The sequence below is a fragment of the Lissotriton vulgaris genome, chromosome 3_1 (assembly GCF_964263255.1).
Source record: "Lissotriton vulgaris chromosome 3_1, aLisVul1.2, whole genome shotgun sequence".
In the NCBI taxonomy this organism is placed as follows: Eukaryota; Metazoa; Chordata; class Amphibia; order Caudata; family Salamandridae; genus Lissotriton; species Lissotriton vulgaris.
Genome location: NC_141689.1, coordinates 576,952,315 through 576,966,041, shown reverse-complemented (window position 1 = coordinate 576,966,041; position 13,727 = coordinate 576,952,315).

The window sequence follows — 13,727 nt, the reverse complement described above, 5'->3', positions numbered from 1 at the left end:
CTTTAGTTCAGGTATTGTGCCCGGTGGGCGGTTTTTGGTACCAGAACCTCAGGACTGCACATAGAGCGATTGGAGGGCTGTATCACCCCCAACTAGTGAGTAGACTCTTGAGGCGGAAGCCGGGAGTCAGGGAACGCATTTCTTTTTATTTGTGTCATTTTATTTTACTTGCACGATTTTAGTAGATCGAAAATTTAGTTGTGTGTCAATCTAAATATTCGTTTCACTTCATTTATTTTGCACCGTTAGTCGATCGTAAAACTAAATCTGTGTGGCATTTTTAAACAATCACTGTGTGGCATTTTTAAACAATCACTGAACGCTGTGTTGATGCGTTTGGATTTTAAAAAATAGCGCTCTGCCCCTACCTCCTCCTTTGCACGCCCAGAGAGTCCACGCTGTTCTCAGTAGCCGATTAAGGGTCTCTGGAACGCGGGACTCGGCACAACCTATTTCCCTTCAGGCGCCATATTGGGCGTACCGCAGGTTCAGCGGGCTAGTGTTCAGGGCGATTAGGCCCAGCACTACATATAGAGCTGAAGTCTCCCTAATGCGGTGATGGTGAGTAGACTCTTGAGGCGGAAGCCGGGAGTCAGGGAACGCATTTCTTTTTATTTGTGTCATTTTATTTTACTTGCACCATTTTAGTAGATCGTAAATCTAGTTGTGTGTCAATCTAAATATTCGTTTCACTTCATTTATTTTGCACCGTTAGTCGATCGTAAAACTAAATCTGTGTGGCATTTTTAAACAATCACTGTGTGGCATTTTTAAACAATCACTGAACGCTGTGTTGATGCGTTTGGATTTCAAAAATAGCGCTCTGCCCCTACCTCCTCCTTTGCACGCACAGAGAGTCCACGCTGTTCTCAGTAGCTGATTAAGGGCCTCTGGAACGCGGGACTAGGCACAACCAATTTCCCTTCAGGCGCCATATTGGGCGTACCGCAGGTTCAGCGGGCTAGTGTTTAGGGTGCTTAGGCCCAGCACTACAAAATGCCCCTCCCACCTCGGCCGCGCAGCGGACGAGCGCAGCGGACGAGCGCAGCGGGCTCGACGATGGCGCGCCGAAGGTGCGCCAGAGGTAAACCCGTCTGCGCTCGTCCGCGCTAGGCAGAGCTCAGAGCTCGGCACTATGGGAGGATTTCATCAGGCCCCACTCAAGTACTCTAGAGACGCCCTGATGCATATGAAACAGAAGACTATCCCCTGACACTCTATGTCAGGGGATAGTCTCTCCAACCACTGCCTTCACTGCCCTTACAAGTTTAAGTTGAATGAGCCTTGTCGAGCTATTTCTGTCTCAATACGCATGGCCCTAGTCAACTGTAGATCGCTCCCTAAACATGCTGAAGAAATCTACCAAATGCTAGACGACCTCCAGTTGGAAATCCTCTTCCTGACAGAAACATGGTTAGGACCTGACTCAGACCCAGACATCATTAAGTCTCTCCCACCAAGCTTTCTTATCCAGCATATAGACCGATCAATAGGGAAGGGAGGGGGAATCGCCATCATTTATAGGGACCATCTTTCCTGCCGTCTTCAAGGCAGTCCCCTCTCTGATTGCGAAAATGTTCTATTTATGATTCAAGTCTCCCCATGTAAATCTCTCTCGGGACTTCTTATTTACCGCCCGCCGGGCCCAATAGGACAATTCTGTAGCTCACTTCTGGAACACTCAGGCATACTGGATGCCACCCACTCTAGCTTTATGATCTTAGGAGATCTTAATATCCACTTCGATAAGGGCAAACATAAACTATCTTCTGATCTGCTTCTAGACCTTGAAACCCACCAGCTTAAGCTGGAAAGTCGGTGTCCCACCCATACGCTAGGGCACCTTTTGGACCCTATTTTCTCCAACATCTCTGACCTTACAATCCTAGGTCCTACCCCGATACCATGGTCAGACCACTTCCTAATAGTGCTGAACTGGCGGCTCTCCATCCTCTCCCGACCAGACCTCCACCTAGCAAACCTACATGCCCTTGGGCTAAATTAGAACCAGAAAAATGGAAGTACAACTTGGAGCTCTGCTCTCCATCATTAGTTTCGGATCCCGCATTAGCCGACGCTGAGTTCTCAAAGTGGATTGGAGAGACATTGGATAAGACTCTCCCGAAAAAATCCACCTGCAAACCATGAGGTAAAATCACCTCGCCTTGGTTCACTAAGGAAGTACGCCTCGTAAAAAAGCTCTGCAAAAAAACTGAAAGAGAATGGAGAAAAAACTTCGACCCCATCAAGAAGCTAGAATATAAACTTATGATCCTTAAATACAAAAAGGCCCTCAAAGTTGCACAGTCCAATTTCTTTGAAGAAAAATTAGGCTATCTGCCAATCATCTAGGGAGACCTTCCAAATTGCAAAAGAACTCCTAAAAACCCTTGATCCTCCCTCCCCTGTGGAACCCTCGGTCAGCCGGTGCAACAAATTAGCCGAATTCTTTGATTCCAAGGTTAAAAAAATTCTCAACTCCCTCCCCCTACAAACACCGGACAAACCTTCCCCTCATAACCCGCCCAGATCTGTATCCCAAGCTCCGGAGCCCCAGCTGACCCGGTTCGCCCCCACGACAGTAGATACGCTATCTCCAATACTACAATCAATCAAAAGTGGATCTCCACTAGACCCTGCACCTTTTAACATCCTAAAATCAGTTGCCCCAACCATCCTGCCTCTCATGGCGAATCTGATTATCACCTGGCTTTCCCATGGTATTGTCCCCTCGAGCTTGAAAAAAGCAATGATTAAGGCCCTGCTCAAGAAACCACACTTAGATCCCTTGGACCTAAGTAATTTTCGGCCGATCTCCCTACTACCAGGCATCAGTAAGGTCGCGGAAAAATATGTCAATCGTCAACTTTCCGACTACCTAGAAGTCAATGGCCTTCTTAAGCCCTCACAGACGGGCTATAGACTATGCCCGAGTACGGAGACTGCGATGTTGGCGGTGGTCGAAGAGGCAAGAAAGATCATTGACTCAGGAGGATCAGTTGCAGTGATCCTCCTGGACCTTAGTGCGGCCTTCGACACCGTCAACCACTCCACACTGGTCCACAGGCTCAAGGACCTGAGCATCTCAGGGCCTGCCTTATCCTGGCTGGAATCCTTCTTGAGTGGCCGTTCCTTCCAGGTAACAGACGGTAATTTCACCTCCAAGTCAACACCTATACACTGTGGGGTCCCTCGGGGCTCATCTCTGAGCCCGAACCTTTTTAATGTGTACATGTCCCCCCTTGAGAAGATCGTCGCTCCATTTGGGATCAAGCTTTTAACCTATGCGGACAACACCCAGCTGGTGGTATCCCTTAGTCAGCATGACCACCCTTCCACCAATCTCTACACCTGTCTTGGTGACATAACAAAATGGATGGACAGGTACCACCTTAAGCTCAATAGCGAAAAGACGGAGATCATGGTCCTGGGCAGCCAGTCACACTTCCGCCTCGAGTGCCTGTGGCCTCCCTGTATGGGCATACCCCCTACCCCTAAACGTGAAATCAACAGCTTAGGAATCTGGCTGGACGAGGGTCTTAATTTTTCCACCCAAGCCAGGAAAACGGCCGGAACCTGCTATGGTCTCCTACGGACCGCCAGAAAAATCCTCTCTCTGCTCCCTGCAAAATCTCAAAAATTACTGATTCAGGGCCTTGTGGTGTCCCGTTTGGACTATGGTAATGCCCTGTATCTAGGGGCCCCTAACAAGGTGCTGGCAAAACTCTGACACCCGTCTTCTCACAGGGACACACAGCCGCTGCTCAGCCAAACCAGCCCTTAAATCACTACATTGGCTGCCCATCCAAGAAAGGGTGCATTTTAAAGCTCTTTGCACCACCCATAAAATCCTGCACAGAAAGGCCCCACCCATCCTAAAGGACCTTATTGCCCCCCACAAAACTAACAGAACCCTCCGCTCTTCTCACTCAAACTTGCCATCAGTACCCAGGATTAGGAAGGCCCGCTCGGGAGGTCGACTATTTTCATACAATGCCTCCAAGCTGTGGAACACACTTCCCCCAGACATCCGAGCCCAGCCCAACCTTCTTCCCTTTCGCAAATCACTTAAGACCTGGCTGCTTCCCTAAATTCACCTCCCCCTCAACCTCTTCTGATCTATCACTAGCGCTGGGACGCTCACGGGCAGCCATGTTCTTTACAAATCTGTAAAATAAATAAATAAACTCCAGCATTTTGGACACCTCAGCCTTAATAGTGGACCTCACGTTATCTGACAACCTGTGAGGTGTATTCTTAACTGGCAGGTTGTCCCCTGCATCCACATCATTGGTATGCAGGTGGGTAGTCCCAGGGATAAGGGAGAACAGAGAGGAGCACTGCCCTAACACGTGGCGGCAGTCTCTCTGTTGTTCAGGAGGTAGAGTCGGGAAAGGATTTCTCCCTCCATAGACCCATTTTTCTATTGTAGGCTTAAAGATGAGGGAGAGGTTCACTCTCCTCGTCCTGTACTCCATCAGCCACCAGCAGCATGGTGCCTCAGACCTTTTAAAAAGTGGGGCATGAGGCGAATGACATGCAGCACCAAGTGCGGTTGCCAAGACTTGTTGCGATCCGCAAGGTAGGTGGTATCCCCCTTTCAAAAACAATCATATGGGCCAGTCCAGCAGTCAAAGAGAGGTCAGGCTTCAACTGGCTCCATTACCCACACCTTCTGACCAGTCCGCAAATTCAGAGTGGTAGAATTGTCGTCATATCACTCCTTCATGAAAGCTTCACTGGCTTCTCAGCTGCTGGAAGCTAACTTCCACAACTTAGCCATTTGGTTTCTGAAGGCAAGCATGTAGCTCACTACATCCTGGGGAAATCTCCTGGGAGATTGCTTTTAGCCTTCCTTGACCAAACTCAGGGGTCTTCTAACAGGGTGCCCAAACAGAAGTACAAATGGGCTAAACACACTCCCTTCTGAGGTACCTCTCTGTAGGCAAAGAACAGGCATGGCAAGAGAAGATCCCACTTTTTTCTCAAGGCCTCAAGTAGGCTTCTAATCATGCCTTCAAGGGTCTTGTTGTACTTCTCAACATGCCCATTGGTTTTTGGACGGTAAGAGGTGTAGAACTTGTGAATAACTCCACACTGCTTTCACATTGACTGCATATATTCAGACATAAAGGTTGTGCCCCTGTCAGACTTTCTTGGGGTAACCAACTCAGGTAAGAATCCCCATCACGGCTTTTGCCACTGCAAGTGCAGTCATGGTTCTCAGAGGGATTATCTCTGGATACCTGATGGCATGATCTACCAGAACCAATGGCTACCTCTCGAAGTGTGTGCCAATGACTGGCAGTGAGTTAAGGGGGGCTTTAAACCTTTGCCTGTCTTCCCTCTAGCCTGGCAGGTCACACAAGTCCTACAGAACATACCTGAAAAAGTAGTGATCCTGACCAATAAAAATGTGGGGAACATCTTGCAAAGGGCTTGTCTTGGCCCAGGTGTCATGCAGGGGGAATTTCATGAGCCAGCTCCAGCAGGAAGGCCCTGTAGCATTGGGGAACCACCAGGGCCCTTATTGTCCCATCCACAGGAAACTTAGGCTGACTGTTAAGGAGGCTGTCCTCCCAGTAAATAGGATGACTACCATAGGCACCTTGTGCTGCTTGGGCTTCAGCCTGTTGCCTCAGCTCCCTCAAGGGTGGACACTCTCTCTGTGCCTTACTGAACTGCTCCTTGGGGGGTCTGCCTTCTAACTGCTATTCAGCAAGGATACTCAGGTCACCAAGGGGAGCAGTGCCCTCCTCAGTGGGCTCCGTTGTGGCCACCACAGGTGCTGCATCCACCTCACTGGGATTACCCTCACGGGCTGGTTTCACAAGGTTTCTCCTTCTCAGCAGCTGGCTGGGTCATTTTTCCAGTCTCTGTCCCATCCTGGGCAGCGATGGACCTTGTCACAGTACAGATCCAATCAGGAAATCCTAACATCTCCATATGAGCCTTGAGCTCCACTTCCTTCAAGGTAGATTGCTCAAGGTCATTACCTAGCAAACAGTCCAAAGGCATGGCAGGGCTCACATCAACTTTCAGAATACTTCAAATGGACCCAGAGCCACAGGAAAGTGACCCCTCTGTTCCCAGTCACTACATTCTGGTGGAATGCATTTGGGAATACGTACTTTGTGGAAACCAGCTAACTCGTTACCATAGTCATACCGGCTCCTGTATCCTTCAACGCTTCCATACCCTGCCCGTTGATGGTGACCCATTGCCTATACTTTGCAGCATTGGATGGCACATGGGTCTTAGGAACCATCTCACTGTCTCCTCGGACACTAGGGTAACCTCACTAAGCTGCTCTACATTAATTAGGAAAACCCCCTCCCCCAGCACTACACTCACCACCTTTGAAACCTTTCATCCAGTAGGAGGTTGTGCTCTTTTTGGACACTTGGGGTCCCCCTTGTAGTGTCCATACTCGTAACACTCATAGCACTTAACAAGCTTGGGCTGCTGACTTTGTCAGGATAGCATTTCATCTTGTGGCCAGATCGGAAATGGGAACAAGACCCTTTCCCCTGTAAGTTCTTTTGGGGGCCTGAGGAGAATGCCTTCTTTTTATCTCCCCACTCGTTCTTCTGGTGGGAATCATAACCACCCTATTTGAGAGTCTATCCAGATGCCATGTCATGTTTCTTTATTTGTTTGATTAATTAAAATCCTACAAAATATGGATAAAAAATGTATACACTACTTAAATTAATGCATTGCTTATATACAAATACTTCTCATAAAACAATAAAAAGTACTCTGACCCATAAAATTATTCCATTAAGCAACTTGAGAGTGGTTACACAAAATCAAACACAAGCGTCCAACTTTTTCTTGGCTAATATAAGAAATTTCACAAATGCTGAGCTAATTGTTAGGTCTTCGGGACCTAAGCTTGCCATAAGAGCCTGTCTACAGGTTCTTATACCACGTTCATTAAATAATTTCTTAAGTACCGCTTTTTTTTCGACTTCCAGGTTCGGGCAAAGGCACATTAGGTGTATGATGTTTTCTTGACCAGATTTACAAAGCGTACACGCCCCGAATTCTTCAGGTCTTTTCCATGGTGCCAAATGACATGAGCCTGGAAAGATACCAAACCTAGCATTCATAAAGATTTGTTTATTTTTTTTGGACCAGGATGTTTCCAAATAGGTTTGGATCTTCTTTTTCTTAAAACCATTTACTATTGGCCACGCATGGTGTCTTTTAGTGAAATTATCTTTATCCTTTATCAAAGAGAGATAATCCGTGATTTTGTTTACTGTCTTCTTGAAGCTCTCCTGTTTGACCGTGTTGTTCCAAATAGAAGCTAAATCATAGTCCTTGATTGCGGAGTTTAAATAGGCGGCAATAGTTAGGGAACGGTTGGTGCTTACTTCTTGCCAAAGAAGGCGGGACATTTAGTTGTCATAATCATTTTTTATTCTGTTCCACACCTTCATTATGTTTCCTTTTCTTGCACAAGATTGGTCATTCAGACCAAATTCCAACCTTACTTGTGATTGTGAGGCATTCTTAGGGAGTGAAAATAAATGGCGATAGGTTTTTGCTACCAAAATATTTATAATCTCTGCATCACTCCCATTGAGCACCTCACTCCCATATGTTAAGGAAGGCAATAGTTTAGCTGATAATGATTTTAATAGAGGGCGATAAGACAAATCTCCAATGGATTTCTGGATGTATCTAAATGCAGAGGTAATGGAATTTGCTTTCCTTGTAATTTCATTTTTCTGATGAACGAATTTTCCATTATCACAGAAAGTTACTCCCAAGTATTTATAATCCTTTACTTGTTCCAGTTTTTTACCTTCCAAAAACCAGGTATGCGCATGCTTTAATCGAACATTTTTGGTGATTACCATCATTTTAGTCTTGGCGCCGTTAATGTGCATACCGTTTACCTTGGAGTATTTGGATATGCCGTCGATCAGTCGTTGCATCCCCACCTTTGTATAGCTCATTAGAACAACATCATCCGCGTATAGCAGGTTTGATACCGGAGTTTGAGCCAGCCTTGGTGAGTGGGCGTTGATATCATTAAGGTCAGAAGTGAGATCAGATAAAAATAAGTTAAAAAGTAGGGGAGCTAACACACAGCCCTGTTTAAGCCCATTCGATGTTGGAATAATTTTAGTTACAGTTGAGCCATTACCCATCCTCACTCTAACCCAGGTATCAGAATGCAAAAGTTTAATCATTTTTAAAAGCTTGACTGGAATTCCTTGTTTTGCAAGCTTGGTCCAAAGAAGCTCGCGATCAACACAGTCGAAGGCAGATTTAAAATCTACAAAACACAAATATAAAGGTAGATTTGCAATTATTGCCTTTTCAATTAATATTGCTAAGATTAAAAGATTTGTTGTTGTACCAAGGCCTTTGACAAAGCCTGTTTGGTTTGGGGGTATTACCTGCACTTCTTTTGCCCACTCAGTTAAATTCATTAAAAGAATATTGGCAAACAACTTTGCATCTGAATCCCTGTAAGGTAATTAGACGGTAATTTTCTGGCTGTTGCCAGTTGCCTTTTTTAAATATTGGGATTATAAGAGAGCCTTTCCACGAGGTTGGTATTTCCCCTCTCTGGACCACATCATTAAAAACAGCTGTAAGATGATCTGACCAGAAGCCGGGCGATTCTTTAAATAATGCAAAGGGAATGCCATTCGGCCCAGGGGCACCATCTTTTTGTTTTTTTATCAATCTTGCCACTTGGCTGGGTGTTATAGTCACGTCTTTCACTCCTTCTTTGCAATTTTTTGTTAGAGAACTTTCGACTTTAGGTTGTATCAAAGACCGTTGGTTTGGATTGAGATGAGTTTGTAGAAAAGTTACCCATTTTTCTTCGGATAAACTTGATCCAATTCCCAGATTCTTTGGTCTAGATAAGCCATTAATAAGTCTCCAGAACTCCCTTGAATTTTCCATTGAGCTTGCATGAAATATCTTTGTCCATAGGTCCTGTCTTGCTTTATTCTTTTCATTCCATATCAGTTTCCTTAGTTTACAATTGATATCCGCCAATGAGGCTCGTATATCTTTGTTAGACGGAGTCTTCTTTAGGTGTCTTCTCAGTCTGTTTCGTTGACTTCTAAGTTTCCTTATAGCATAAGGTAAAAAGATAATATTAACTGCATCTTCCCCTTTTTTGCAATATGAACTTTTCCTTTCTTCGGTGATTACAGATGGTATGTTATCAGTGACTACTTTGTGTGTAAAGTTTTCCCATTGTTCAATGGGATTTAATTTTTTTTCAACCATGCATTCCATCACCAGCTGTTTTGCCCTTGCAGTGATCTTGTCCGTGTCTACAGTTTTCTATGTTAGTTTTGTATAATTAACAGAACAGATTTATCCAGGTATTGTCAGGAAAGATTTAGATTTTGGGCATATTATGTTGATGTCGATAATTTGCTGGCTGTGGTCACTTTCCATCACCATGATTAAGGAATAGGATATCACCTTATGAAATATAGATAAAGACGTCAGGGTGTAATCAATTCTGGAAGAGCAATTTTTTGAATGAAATGAGCAGGCCGGTGGAGAATCAGTAGGAAATCTGCCATTCAATATTCTTAAACCTAACGCTTCCATATCCCTCACCAACTTTATCACGGTTTTATTAGATCGACTAATGTGAATAGGGTCCATTATTGGGTCAGGGATTGCCCATTGTTGATTTTGAGATTGCACAAATTCGCTCCGTGCTAGGGGTGTTAGCAAATTGGCGTTAAAATCTCCAATAACAATATAGTCGGCTAGAGGCTCATCCAATATTTGCTCTAGTAATAGTTTATTTAAGGCACTGATCAGCGTATTCTTTAAAGACCTGTTCGGAGGTAAGTATACATTTACTAGTGTCAATACTTTATACTGAATATTTCTACCAGGTTTATAATGGATTTTTACTGCCAGAAAGTTAGGATTGTTCGTGAAAATTAGCTCATGTTTCGCTTTAAGGTCATTTGAAACGAAAATTGCTAATCCTCCACAGGGCCGGCCAAATTTCTGATGTTTTACAGCAGATTCAAAGTAACCCGTATGATGTTTTAACATAAAGGGGTCTATTGCCCATGTTTCCTGCAATAGAATTATGTGGGTTTCCGTTGGGATACTTTGAATTTTTGCTTCCTTCCACTGACCGGAAATACCATTAATATTCCATGAGCATAACTTCAAGTTGGACACTACCCCGTAGTATTCCTGTGATTGAATTTGGGGTAAGTTTTGTCAATGGTCCTTGGAGCCATGAAGGGATACCTTAATCCAGGAGTCATTTACTTAATTTCTGTCTGCTTTCTTCGTTATTACTGAAGAAGATTCCACTTCACGGTTTATTGACCCCTGGGGATTTTTTAATACGGAAAACACTGCTTAGGTTCATCGGGCAGAGATTACTTTCAGTATGTAGGAGAGGTGTTGGATAAACCTTTGGAACGACTTGACTTATTATTATGCCCCAATCACGGAAACAACTGTGCTCCTTCATTATGGATTCTGCAATTGGGCCTATGGGTACTGTTATCAGAGTTATTGGTAAAGGGCCTTCAGAATTTGATTGAAAACCTACTGTTTCGATATCTTCTGTTGAAATATTATTTAGGCTTGGTAAGTTTTTCATAAGCCGGAGGATATTTCCTCGATTTAGAATGTCATGTGGACCTCTGGATTCATATACTGGTTTGAGGGCTATTTGTGTGGTCCTTTTGTTATTTGTACTTGTTACCCTAGTATTTTTCCTCGTTATGCTGTTTTCCATGCAGGTGATCTGTCGGTTCTTGCCTCTTTTTACAATAACTAAGTTTTCTTGTGTTTTAATATAATTCAGATCTTTAAGCATTTCATCTTGTTTGGTGCGGTTTATCATTAGACCTTTACTTCCCATTTCCTTAACTACTGGCAAAACATTGTGTATTTGACAGGATCTTAATAGATTGGATGGGTTGTTTTCTTTGCATTCAATTTGAATTTGGACAAGTTGACGCGAGTGGCTATGCACGTCATTCTCCTTTGGGACTAAGGTTCCTAAGTCTCTTATGGGATTGACCCTATTATCTTTACTCATACTCTGGGTTTGATCGTGATCAATTCCAAAAAGGGTACAATCATTTATTATGCATCCATTTGAAGTGACTTAGGTTTATCCTCACATACTCTAGAGAGTAGATCAGTGGTTATTTTGTCTTCATGCCCTCTTTGTTTTACCCTAGGAGCAAATGGTTTTGCGAAAATGTCGTAATATGCGGTCACTTCGACTGTGTTTTTTGAGCTGTTAGCATGTGTCGACCTAGGATCCCCTCTATGTAAAGTTATTTGATCGACATTTTTGCTGTTAATAGTGATTATGTTCTCTTCTACGTTAATAGTAGTATCTTTAGTTTCTTGCATCCTAAACTCTCCTTCATTTGCTGATACTTTGTGTTCGTTTTTTTTGTTTGGATTCAAAGAAGGTCTGATAATAGAGGGATCAGACATTACAGTTTGTCCTTTGTTGGTTTTGGCTAATTCTAATTCGATAGATAGCCTATTTTCCTTGTTTTCCCTATTTCTTGCTTTCCTCAATTTCTTTTTTTGTCTTTTAGTTAGTTCAAAAGCTCTTCTCCGGTATGTTGGACACTTGACAAAACTCTGGGGCTGTTATTTTCCTTAGTATGTAATGAATCATCCATTGTTTTTTCTTGGTTATTCGAATTAGTTTTGTCATTATTTTTAGTAAACAGATTGGTTGGTTGCTCCTGTGTATTTGTTGATATTGAATTTCTCCTAGGTTAGCTTCCCAACCCCTTCCCATCTTCTACAATCTGTTTGTAAATAACATGTTTGACATCCTCCAGTATTGAGCCAACTACATCTGGAATTGATTCTAATTTGGTTATTATTGGAGCACATGTGCATTCAATGCAGGTTGGAGCTTTTTTTCCTTGCACTTGTATTATTAAGTTGTTAAGGTCAGCTATTTTGTTCTCAATTCCTGCAACTGCGTTTGCCATGAGGCCCAGGATATCAATTTGAATGTCCATTTTTTGTGACTGAGAGGCTAAAGCTTCCAGAGTTAATACAGAGGTTTGATAGTGAATGTCCCAAATTGATCCGGCATCCATTTTTCCTAATTGCTTTGGATTAGATTCAGAATTTAATTCTTTATTATTTAGGGAATTGTTGTTAGCAAGCTTCATTGTTACAATATCAGGAGAGCCTTTATATTTGATTGGTGATATATTCTTTGGAGATACTCCACCTTGTTGGCAAGGAGAATTTTCTTTTGTAAGTAATGATCCATCTAGTAAATTCGAGTGATTTTTGGTTGCGGATCCGTTTGCTAATACCACATCAGTTGCAGATGATTGTTGTTGCATGTTTCCAATTTCATTGATAGACCATTCCGGGCTCTGTATGTGACCATTCGTTGAGTGCCTTAACGATTCCTGTGGATCACATTTTTGCACTAGCACCCCGTCATTTACTTCTGAAAAGTGGTTTTCAAATGTATGAGAACATTTTGTTTCTATTAAAGCATTCTTAATAACTGGTTTAGATGGCAGAAATAAGTCGAAGGGGGTAAAAAGTTTATTATGGTTTATGATCGTATTAGCTGGTGGTGATATCAGAGCCAAGTCCTGAGCAGCCCCCTGAATGACATTAAATTGATTGAGAGGCTCTACGGATTCCACTGTTTCCCCTAGGCAGTTTTTTGGTTCTTGAGCAAATAAATTACATAGTAGGTGTTCATTTCCTAGGCCTATATGAGGGTCTATTCCCTGTGTGTTAACTTGTGGCTTAGCGGGAGAATTATTTCCAACTTGAATAGTTGAGACCCGGATCACATTCCCTTCTTTTATTCCATTTATAGGAATAAGTGGTGACTGTAAGATTTTGAGGTCTTGCTCCGGTTGCATAGGCATAGGCATAGTCATAAGTGCGGTTGTTCGGTCTTTCATGAATTCAAATTTCAAAGGGATTTTAGTCGATTTTTCGAACATCCTAGCAATAGGAGAAATTAATGGCTGAGTAGACCCCTTTATTTGCGCTTTTATACAGGCCTTTTTTGTTGGTTGGATGCTTGTTTTTTTCGGGTTCGTGCTCGTTTCTTAGGGGAACCCAATGACCTTTCCTTGCCAGAGCGCATGGTTTATCCACAGTTATATTGCTTAGTTTAGTTAAGGTTTATTAACGAAGTGCAGATAAAAGTCCCTTTTAAGTAGTTGCACACTCCTATTTATTAAGGGTAAGTTTGAGATGGAACAAGCAATCCAAAATCAGGCTGCCCGTCTCATCTTTCACTTGCCCAAAACCCATCACATCACTCCTGTCCTCAAATCCCTCCACTGGTTACCCATCCTGCAGAGATCTTTGTTCAAACTAGGTTGCCTTGTTTATCGGGCCCTTGATCACTCTGCACCGGCTTTCATCAATTCTCTGATTTCCCTTCACACCCCTGCCCGCACTCTCCGTTCATCTTCTTTTGCCCTCCTCACTGTTCCCCGTTTCCACAAAACTCGCACTGGTGGAACTAGATTTTCTGTTCTTGCACCCCGGTTCTGGAACTCCCTTCCTCTCTCCATGCGTTCTATCCCTATTTTTTCACACTTCCGTAAAGCGCTTAAAACTTTTCTGTTTGCCCTGGCCTACCCCCGCTAAACCTCCTGGCCCTGTCTGTTCTGTTCCTTAGAGCTCTCAGCGCCAGGAAGCCGTTTTGGCCATCGTGCGCTCTACAAATAATT